Consider the following 12,601-nt stretch of genomic DNA (forward strand, 5'->3'; position numbering starts at 1 on the left):
CTGCGTGATAGCCATTTCGACCCTGGGAAAAAAAGTCTCTGGTTGTCCACTCTGTCTATGCCTCAGCATCTTGCACACCTCTATTAAGTAAGCTCTCATGCTTCTTCATTCCAATGAGAAATGCCTAGCTCACTCAGAAATTCTTCAAAAGACATGCCCTCCCGCACAGGCAACATCCTGGTAAATCCTGTCTGCACCCTCTCGAAAGCTTCCAATTTCTTCCCATAAACGGGGCGACTGAACTCAACACAATAATTCATATGTGATCTAACCAGTGCTTTACAGAGTCCCCCATCTCTACTGTCTGTCAATGTTAAGTGTAGAGTCATACGATGTAACCCTCTGCTAGCCTCCCCATGCCACTGCACAAGTGTCAGATGTTTTCTCTCTCTCTCTCAGAGGACATCAAATACTATCAATCTCTCACATTGCATGGCTGTTTGGTTTTTCAAATAATGTCTTTCGAAGCACAGAGCCGTTTCGTCTGATACCTAGCGATAGCGTTCCTGAGATATTACCACCATGACTGTGTCAGTTTCAGGACTTTTCAATCTTTTCTCATTTATAATTTGTAGGAGTGTATTATAAAAGATTTCAAGTAAATGAACGTGCAATAACTTCATTGCATTAAACATACAAATCATTCCATCGACATTGCTTGGATGCATTTGCGGTGGAAATACTCTTTAATTTGTGCACTCTGTGTCAAAAATAATCTTTAAAGACAAATAACTTCCACATTGCAGAGCGAGCATAGATATTACTTTACACGAACATTCTCCACTCTGAGGGTCTTCAGTAGAATTACAATCCTCCATATACCAAACTGTGTGTGTACGTGTGTGCGTGTGCAGATGGTTCTATCAGTTTTGATGTCGCTATGAGCTGCCTTCCTCCCCCTCCCTCCCAGACTGAATCCCTGATGTTTGTCACCATGCGGGGCTGTCAATGCAGAGGAGTGGGAAGGCCAGCAGAGGGAGAAATTGCATCACTTTAAACACCAGAGAGGCTGACAGATCCTCTGTGCACATGGACACACAGATGCACACAGAGACGAATACAGGCACGCAGACAAAACGCAGAGATGAAAACAGACACGAAATTACACAAAAAGACAAATACAGACACGCAGATGCACAGAAAGATGAACGCAGACACACAGATATACACAGAGACGAACACAGATACGCTGGTATGCACAGAGATGTATACAGAAACGCAGATACACACAAAGGCGAATACAGACATGCAGATACACACAGAGATGAATGCAGATGAACAGGCGCACACAGAGACAAATGCAGATGTGCAGCGACACAGAAACAAATACAGGCACGCAGAGACAAATGCAGACAGGCAGATACACAACAGAGATAAATACAGGCACGCAGATACACATAGAGACGAATACAGACACGCAGATACAGAGATGAATAGACTCACACAGATGCCCACAGAGATGAATACCGACACAATGATTCACACAGAGATGAACACAGACACACAGAGACAAACACAGACGCACAGATACACACAGAGACGAATGCAGACACACAGATACTCACAGAGATAAATGCAGGCATGCAGATAGACATCGAGACGAACACAGACATGCACGTACAGATATGAGTACAGGCATGCAGATAGACATAAAGACGAATACAGACACGCTGATACAGAGATGAATGCAGGCACGCTGTTACAGAGACAAGCAGATATGCAGAGAGACGGATAGATACACACAGATGCTCGCAGAATGAATAATGACACGCAGATACACAGAGAAATGAATAGAAACACACAGATATACACAGAGATGAATACAGACACGCAGATACACACAGAGACAAACACAAACACGCAGATACACACAGAGACACGCCGATACACACAGAGATGAATAGAGTCACACAGAGACAAATACAGACACACGGATACACACAGAGATGAACAGAGACACACAGATACAGAGACGAACACAGACGCACAGATACACATAGAGACACGCAGATACACACAGAGACGAATTTAATGACACACACATACACAGAGATGAATACAGACACGCAGATGCACACAGAGATGAATACAGACACGCAGATACAGAGAAAGACAAATATAGACATGCAGTTGCACACAGAGACGCATAAAGTCACACAGATACCCACAGAGACGAATACAGATACACGTATACACACAGAGTTGTACAGAGATACACCGTTATACACAGAGACAAAAACAGACACGCTGATACACGCTGAGATGCGCAGATACACACAGAGACGAATAGAGACACACAGACACACACAGAGAGGAATATAGACGCGCAGATACACACAGATGTGAATACAGTCAGATACACACAGAGAGGAATACAGACATACAGATGCACACAGACTCAAATACAGGCACAAAGAGATACACAGAGATGAATGTAGATACACAGACACACACGGAGATTGATGCAGTAGCACAGATACTAATACAGACACACAGAGACAAATACCGATACACAGATGCACATGCACACACAGATACCCAGTCATCACTACACCCACTGACACACTGACGTTTATACAAACATTGGGAAGCTGCCAGTATTTATTTTTCAGGTGGTGACTTTCTCAATATTTCACTCATTCTGTGTGGCTTTCTGAAGTTCCATAGGTAAATCTCTTCATGTTCTCTATAGCTTCCACCTCTTTCCTTTAATGAGGTGACCAGAACATGGTATTACAAGTGTGGTGTTATGACACGGCGATGAACCTTTCTGCTAATTAAACCAAACACTCAGAAAAGCTCACCTTGCTCATAATCTGTTAAAGTCGAGTGACAGAAAGCTTGCAAATTCCAATACTTAATAGAAAATAATATCAATTTATTCCTTAAACTAAAAGTGAACATTGAACAACAACAATTATTCCCAACTATAAGCTTCCCTTTCTCTGAACTGTTTGTTATCTTCCTCCACCTTTAACAATATACACTTCCAATTAAAGAAAAATTGCATTAAAATTACATAATCCAGACAATGGCTGTAATCTCCAATGCCCTCCTTCTTTCCACCGAATATCTCCCTGAGTCATGTTTTGTCTTTTAATGCAAGGGCTTTTCATCCAAAAAAAAAATTATCTTCCACAGAGAATGTTGTTCATGGCAGACTCTCACGATGGTAGTTTACTCTCTGTCTAACTTTCAAAATGCGTGCCTCTTTATTCCCTCAACATCAGCTCATCTCCTTGGTTTGATGCTGGCAAAACAATAAATTTAAAATCGATTGGGTTGAGTATAGTGGGATATAATTTCAATTTGATTGGTCAAATTCGAATAGTTGCCAAAAGAGCAACCAAAGCCCAACATATCTGTTTCACAGCCAGATGTTACATAGTTTTAATTGTCCAGTACACTGTGAAAATATTAGCTAGTCATATGACAAGAATTTGCAAGTTCTCAATGCAGAACAGCTTTCAACTTCATCACAGTGGGTTAAACAGTGGGATTATAGATCTGCAGTATAACTTCACAGCTCTGAAACTGAGCTCCCCGGCTGTGAAAGCCAACACATCATACGCATTCTAAACAACAGCACCAACCTGGATGGCAACTTTGAGGATCTATAGACATGGACCCCAAGATCCCGCTGTTCTAGATTTATCTTGAACTGTCACGCATCAGCTCAGTTCTGTCAATGACCTGTAGTAACCTACAACAGCCGTACATACTAACCACGAACTCCACCAAAGTTCGTGACATCGGCGAATCTATGAACCCACCCTTCCAATTCGTCATCCAACTCTCTTATGAAAAAATCACAAAGAGCAGAGGTCCCATAATAGATCACCAAGCTCGTCACCAAGCTCCAGGCTGCATCTGTTCCTCTACTACCACCTCTGTCTACTGTGGGCCAGCAAATTCTGCATCCAGACAACCAGATCTCCCTGTAAGCCACGTCTCCTTATCTTGTGAATGAGCTTATCGTGGATAACCTTATCAAACGCCTTGTTGTAATCCGTATATACCACATCCACTGCTCTAATTCATCAACGTGTTTTGTCACATCTTTAAGGAATTCAATAAGATCTATGACCTGCTCCTCACAAAGCCATGCTGACTGTCTCTAATCATTTATAATTTTCCAAATATTGTTGTGGTTCTATAGCCACTATAAATACCGGAGAAAACAGCACAGAAGCGCTTCACAGGAGGCTCCCAAGCACTGAGGATGTCACCTAGACAGGGGACGAAAACTTTGCAAGACAAATTCCAGCTCGGCGAACAGAACCACAACAACGAGCACCCGAGCTACAAGTTTTCTACCAAACTTTTCCAAATATTCATAAATCCTGTCTCTCAAATCCTCTCCAATACTTTGCCCGTCACTGGTGTAAGACTGGTTAGCCAATAATTCCCAGGATTATCCCTATTCCCTTTATTTAACCAGGGAATAACTTTTGCCCGCCTCCTGTCATCTGGCACGACTCCAGTGTACAGTGCCGATGCAAAGATCATCGCAAAATGCACAGCAATCTCTTCTCGCTTCCTATAGTATCATAGGTCATATCCTGTTTGGCCAAATAAATGTATCTATCCGTGTGTTTCTCAAATTTTTCAACACATCTTCCTGTTCTAGCATATCCGCCTGTTTCATGCTGTCCTCAGAAACGTCAAGGTCCCTCTCATTAGTGAATACTGAAGCAAACATTCATTAAGAACCATCCCTAACTCCTCCGACTCCTGGCGCAAGTTCTCTCCACTATCACTGATCAGCCCTACCCTCACTCTGGCCATCCTCTTGTTCCTGACATAAGTGGAGAACGTCTTAGGTTTTACCTTAATTCTACCCGCCAAGCCTTTATCATGCACACTTTTATCTCTCCCGAGTTCATTCTTCAGTTCCATCCTGGTTACCTTGCAACCTTCTAGAGCACTGCTTAACCCTTGCCTCCTCAACCTTATGTAAGCTTCATCCTTCCTCTTGATTAGATGTTCTAAATCGCCTGGCACAATGAAGATATGGAACTGTAAATGGATGGGAGATGCACATCCTGTCACTTTCAGCATGAGCTGCAAGTTTCGCGACAGTGGGCAGTGATCAAACACAGTGTTACTGAGCAATGCACTGGGATAGTGGACACAGCTCTACATGCTGGAAGGTTAACTGCTCCAGGTTTACAGAGTTATTCACTGCACAGCTCCCCGTGGGCTGATGTGGTCTGCACAGTCTACAGATTGCTGGGTTGTATTGAGCGGTACACCAGCCTTGTCTGCACAGTGCTTCACGCTGAATAGATACCTCATCTGGATTATGATGTCTGATTCTGTGAGGTGGAGTTGGTATCGGGCATAACTGACCATTTGAGCTGATCTGTCAGCATATTTATTTTATGATCTTACTCTTGTTATTTGACTCACCAGGTCTGACTCTGCCGGCAAACCCCATTTCTCTGAGAAGAGCCATGTTTATTCAACTTGTTGATCAAGTAATCATCCAAATATAACCCGAGTATCTGTCTTTCTGCACCTTAACCTGACCGTTGGTGCTAATATCCCTGAATCCCCGGGGACATAATTATGATGTTCAGAAACAATGTGCAAAGTGCATGGCTCATGCTCTTCTATACATCACGGCTGTGGGTCCCATTTGGATCCTTAATGTATCAAGAGCTGGCACTGTGAAGCTCAGAAACAATGAAAAGGTGCGTCTCAGGCTGTTCACTTCCTGGTGTGGCCCATGTGGTGCTCCATGAACAGTGGAGTGTGTGTTGGGCTGTTGTTCACTTCCCGGTGTGTCCCATGTAGTGCTCCATGGTGGACAGGGGGTTGCAGCACCTTTGAGAAACGTCTTTGAAACTTGGTCTGTGCCTGTTCACTGAACATCTGTATTTGTCCCTCTCAGCTGATCATGTGGTTGGTTACACGAGGAAGCCCCTCGAGTATTATTGTTAAGTACCAGGCAGCAAATTTGTAACTGAGGGGCTCCGGACTGACTCCTGTTATTGGAACGTTAGTGGAGGTGCTTGGAATGGTTTGCTGGAAGTTGTGCTGTCAGCTGCCTCAGACATTCAGAGAGACCTGAGCATTTGGTGACCCAACTCTGGATGGAGGATGGGGACGATAGTAACAGCATCTGGGTCTGTAACATGAACAATAAATAGAGCAGAGGTTGCAAAGAGGGGAAGCTCTGAAACCACGGAGTGAGAGTGTGTCTGGGGAAAGGGATCTGCTGGATCCACCCCCGGTTTTCCAGGAACACCTTCCCAAGCTCCAATTAACCCAGGAGCAGAGTGTGAGGGAACCCTGACGGAACAAGGAGCTGGTCATAGAGCGGTGTCACCTTCTTTAACACGACCTGCAGCTTCTCATCAGGGGGAGGACCGTGCTACCAGTGGTTTTTGGGTCAGAGTTTCATTCAGCTTCTATGTTTCAGAACTTTCCAGGCAGGAGTGGGTGACAGCTCCATCATCTCTCCGATCTCAACATCAGTGTCATCATTCAGTGACGGAGGATATATATGGTGGATGAGAGCAATAGGCCCGCTGGGAACATCAGGCAGCAAACGATCAGGGTGACGGAGCAACACATGCCATGTCTGCACGGCTCAGAGTAAACCCTTCAGTACACACGGTATCACTAAGTCCTGTAATCCCTCTGTATTTCAGTAACATACTGCCGGCCGTTCTTCCTTGAAGAAAATGACAGAATATATATGATGTTAAATCCCACCTGCCAAACTTTTATCCATTGATTAACTTGTCCATATCCATTTACAGACTCTACAACTTCCATTGATTATTTAATTTCCTGCTTATATTATTTCCATTGGCAAACTTAGTTACAGTACATTTGGTCCACTCCTCTAGATTATTGATATAGATGGTAAATAGCTGAAGACCCTGCACTGGTCACTGTGTGACCCTACTGGTTACATTGTTTTAAACTGATTAAATCTGATTTATCAGGAGTGCCTGCTTTCTGTCCGATAACCAGTCCTCCGCCATTCCTGTGTAACACGTTCGAAGGACTGAAGAAAGATGAGGAACCTCAGTCAGCAATCCAGCTCCTCCAGCCTGCTCCACCATTGAATACAATCACGGCTGATGTCAGCCTGCTCCACCAATGAATATAATCATGGCTGATGTCATCTCGGTCTCCGTCCCAATTTCCAGCCCACTCTCCATATCCCCTCAGTTACTCAATATCCCAGCATCCACTGCACTCTGGAACAGTGAATTACACTGATTTAAAATGCTTTGATAGAAGTTCTCTCATCTCTGCTTGAATTCCTCTCCACTTATCCTAAAACTGTGATCTCTTGTTGTGGGTTGCCCCACATGAGGAAGTACCCAATGCATGTCGACATTATCAATCACCTTTAGCATTGTCCAGACCTCAGTGACATCACCTCCCATTTTTCTAAACTCCAGGGAGTCTAGGCCTGAACTGCTCAATCTGTATTCAGAGGACAAACTCCTTATCTCTGGAATCAGTCTAGTAAACCTCTTCTGAACTGCCTCCATGGTAATTACATCCCTCCTGCAGTCAGGACACAAAAACTGTACACTGAACTCAATTGCGATCTCACAAATGCCTGGCATTATTGCAGCAGTACCTCCCTCGCTTTATAATCTATTCTTTCAGAAATATATACCAAATTTGCAGTTGCCTTTCTCATTATCTGCTACACCTGCATCTGTGTCTTTTGCGATATGGATGAGGATACCAGATCCCTCTGTACCTAAGCACTACGTAGTTTCCCTCTGTTTGGATAGTAAGTTGCCTTTCTGTTACACTGACCAAAACGGCCGCATACTTTTCATTTTTTCGTTTCATCTGCAACCTATCCTTAATCATTCATTACAATTTCTCAACTGAGTCAGTGTCATCTGAAGAACTGATTATAGCATGTCCATCCCCTCAAATAGGTGATAGTATTTATTGCTAATAGTTGGGGCCTGGGGACTGAGCCCTATGGTATTTTTGGAAACAGAAAATGAACCAGTTATTCCAACTCAATGCAATTCTTTGTTTCACCAAGCCTAAATCCAAGCGAATAAATTACTTCGAACCATATGTAATCTTATTCTGCAGATTAATCTTTTGTGCACACCTTAGTCAATGTCTTCTGCAAGTCCTGATTTTCCATCTCCAGGATCCTCATTATGCAGCTTGCTTGTCACATTCTTAAAGACTCAAATAAATAATGAAAATATGATTCATCCTTTTTAAAATTATGTTGATTCTGATCGATTGTGGCTTCCCTTTGTAAATGTGCTTTCTTTAATTCCTGAATAATCGATTTTAATAATTTTCTTAAATTCCAGCAGTTTTCTCGCTACTTTATATTCCATCGTGAATGTGGTAAGCTTTCACCTCTATATATTCTATTCATTCCCTCCAATCCTGTATAATTGACACATGGTGTGAAATGACCTACTGTGGTTGCTGTGTAAGAGGCATGAGTGGCTGAATGGACTCATTCTCTTCCCTGTGCACAAAATTAATGGGCTGATGTCAAAACAAAATCAAAACAAAACATAGATTAAACCGAGCTGAACCAAGGCAAATTAACTTAAATTACATGAAGTTACAACACCCAGCACAATCCTACCAAAGCTCCCCATCACCGGTAGCATGAGTTGCCATACCCGTATTTGTTCAGAATTCTTCCTCTCTGAGCCCTCACTGTTACACAAATGTCCTGACCAATATAGCCTATAAAACCATGTGTATATGGTTGAAATAGGGCCGCCACGTCCTATGACAATGTTCATTTCTTGGGTGCCCATACTCATAAGGAAGTCGAGGGGAATGGACTCCATAACTAGCCCACACCAGGATCAGAGTCCTGGGAGGTTTCCTGGAACCCAGTTTATCAGAATGCTCTTCCTCGCACTTAATGAAAGAATACTAAACAATTTATTCCCATGCAAGTCCAAAGAGGGAGGATTCAGCGAACACAAGAGGAGGGGCACCAGGTTTGCCTTGACCTCGGTTCCCAAAACCCCTTCCAAAACACTTGCTATAGTGCACCAATACCTATGAAGCTTGTGGCATGATCACAAGCAATACGTAAGTGCACCAACATCTATTGAACATTTGGGGCACATTGGGGACTCTCCTGTCTTAAATTTGACAGGCTGCTCGGGTGTCAATTAAACCCTGCAGAGTACCTTCAACTGCATAGCCTACATCCTATTGCAAATTGAAATCTTCCTTACGCTTTCCCAAATATCTTCCCACTCCTCTGGTGAGATCTCCACCCACAATTCCTGAGCTCAGATTCCATGCAGCCGCTCTATATCATTTGAGACACTACCTCTTAATAAATGATAGAGGGTGCTAACCGAGAGAGCACCTGTGGACGAAACACTCTTCCCTCCATTTCCGACCTATGGGGACTAACCATTAATGTAGTCTTTTTTTCTGTCTAAAGTTCCTCATCTAAAAGTAGCGAAAGTGGCCCCTCCAAGATAACTCATATTTCTGACTCAGCTGCTCTAAAACCACCATGACCACCACGTCAAATAATTCTCCCAAACAGGAAACTCCTCTGGACTCCCAGAGCCGAAAGCCATAATCCATCAATCCCAGCTGGGATCCTACCAATCCTACAATGGGAATAAAAGGAGAAGATTATTTTTGTAAATTGCCCTCAATTTGTCGCATCATTTTACAGGCTTTAACTATTTTATGGACAATTGGATTTCTGCAATGGTTCATAACAATCCTCGTCTTGTCCATGAACAACAGATTAATGAGGGGACATTTTGCCTGGGATGCCTCAATGTCCAGACAAACTGACCGCAGGTCTTTGCAAGCTCAATCAGCCACATCCGATTGCAGGGAACCTCGTTGGTATTTCTTAAAGTCCAGAAAATTCACACCCTTAATCTCCTGCAGAACCTGTAATTTGGCGAGCTTCATAAGAGGCCACCTGTGGTGCCAGATGAACAACCTTAACCAACTGTAAAGCCTCCATAGAACCGACCTGGAGAGCATCAAAAGGACCATTCGCATGGGATAGAAGAAACGAGGAAGTGCATTCATTTTAACCGGAGGTATTCTACCCAACCAGGATAATGGAATATCTTCCCAGAGCCGAAGGTCCTGTCTTATCTTCTTGAGCACTTGCACGAAGTTTGCTTTATATAATTGACAGAAGGCTGGTGTGATAAAAATGCCTAAATAGTGGAGACCTTCTTGTGACCATCTGAAAGGGAATCAGATTGCACCCCCCATGATCAGGTACTCGAATAACACCCAACAGGCATGGCGTCCGATTTCATAAAATTGATGTTATACCCCGAGATAGACTCAAATAAATCAATCACTTCTTTAAAACGGGGCAAAGATATCATCAGATTAGTTGGAGAGTGAAGAACGTCATCTATGTAAGGATGATGTCATGCCTTCCTGACCCGACCACCCGTTCAGTTATAGTGGGGCCCCTCTGGGTGGCCTCTGCCAACGGCTCAATCATCAATACAAATAATAACGGCGAAAGGGGCAGCTCTGCCGATGCTAAAATTATACCATTAGTCCTTATACATTAGTGAGAACTCATGTCGCTGTTGCGTCACTTTATAATTCTGCCATCCAACAGGCAAAGACACGTCCAAGGCAAAACAGTTCCAAGACATAAAAGAGGTACGGCCACTACACCCAAGCAAATGCTTTCTCTGCATCCAGCGAGACTTCCAAGCCTGGAATCGACCTTGCTGGCACACCTGAACCATATTTTGCACTCTCCTAATATTAACAGGGGACCTGTGACTCCTAATAAAACGTGTCTGTTCCTCTTTCACAATGAAGGACAAGATCTTCTCCAACCTCAACGCTAGTATTTTCGACAAAATTTTAAATTCCACGTTTAATAACTGTATAGGCCTATACGAATAGGCAATCCTCTGGGGCTTTCCCTCTCTTGAGAATAAGAGACATGTTTGCTTCTCTCTGAGAGGATGGGAGGCAGTTCTGTCCACAAGTATAATTGAATATATCTAACATTGGCCCAGCCATCATGTCTATGAACTCCAAATAAATCTCACTCCACAAGCCATCCGGCCGATCGGTCTGCCACTCTGGAGCTGCTTTACCGCATCCTGTATCTCTTGGATGTCACGGGGCATACAAAAGAGACTCCTGCTCTGAAGTTATACGTGGGAGGTCCAGGGTCTTAAAATGACTCAATTTTCACCAATCTGTCCGCACAATCCTCTGACTGGAGCAACCCAGTGTAGAACTTTCTGAATGCTGTATTAACCCTTTTGGGACGGCAGGTGATAGTACCAGCACCCTCTCTAATGGATGTAATAGATTGGGGGCACTCTTCCCTCTGGCCAAGTGCGCCAAATACCTTCTCAGTTTAGCACCATACTCGAATAACCTCTGTTTCGCAAAGGAAATCTCCCTCTTTGCAGTCTGGGTGAGCGCAGTGTTCAGAGCAGCCCGGAGCACTGTAATCTGCTGCAACTTAGTTACAGACAGTCTGTCAAAGAATGCTGTCTCAGCTGCCTTCAGCCAAGCCTTGAGCATACGCTACTGCTGTCCCTTCTGCCGCTTCTGAGTCACCGAGTAAGAAATAATCAAACCCCTTGAATAGGCCTTGGCAGTCTTCCAGAACACAGATGGATTACTGGCCGTACCCAAGTTAATGTCCCAATAAAAACTTCAATTCCCGCGAAAAGTACTTAATGAATTTGCTATCTTTCAGGAGGCAAGGACCCATGCGCCAGTGCTGCGAGCCTGTCCCAATACCATCAGCCTTAACATCCACGTATACTGCTGCATGATCAGAATTTTGCAGGGCAGCATCGAATTTAAAAAGTCCAATGGGGCAAAAAAATGTCAATCCTGGTATAGCACTTACATGGGTTAGAAAAAAGGTGAAGCCCCTACCTTCAGGGTGAAGACATCTCAAACGTTCACCAACGCAGCTCCCTGTTCAGGTCCACCAGCTGCCTTGATGGTGGGGAAATACCCGTGAGACCCCTTGACATCCTATCCACTTCGGGGTCCATAAGTCTCCCTTTTAATTGTACAATGTTCCCCAAGGGTCATCAACCTGGAGAGCGCATTTGAGCGGATGTGGTGGGGCAATATTATACAATGTCCCATGTTCTTCTCCATGTATTAAAGCTTTAAGGATCAGAAACCACTCACATTTGTCGTTAATTTGGTCAAACAACTGAAGTGGAAGGTTTGTATGAATGAGTGAAGCTACTCCTCTACTTTTCGAATTAAAGGATGAAATAAACACCGGACCGAACCTTCCCTGCTGTAACTTTAAGTGCTCCTTATCAGTTAGATGTGTTTCTTGCATCAAGGCAACATTGACCCCTTCCTTTCTGAGGCTTGAAAGTATCTTCTTCTCTAAATGAGTGAGTGACTCTCCTTAAGGTTCCACGTGCACCATTAAACAAGCGGTTAGCCATAACTATCCGAAGCAGCCCATGACCCACTGGGAGAAGAACCCCATTTATAGCACGTCAATTGAATGCAGTAAACAGTTCATACAAACTTGAAACTATAACTACAATAACAGCCAAAGCAAAACTTCTCACAAATATTTCTAAAATGAGCCAACATATAACACAAATAA

Source organism: Chiloscyllium punctatum, unplaced genomic scaffold (genome assembly GCF_047496795.1).
Source record: "Chiloscyllium punctatum isolate Juve2018m unplaced genomic scaffold, sChiPun1.3 scaffold_85, whole genome shotgun sequence".
NCBI classification, from domain to species: domain Eukaryota; kingdom Metazoa; phylum Chordata; class Chondrichthyes; order Orectolobiformes; family Hemiscylliidae; genus Chiloscyllium; species Chiloscyllium punctatum.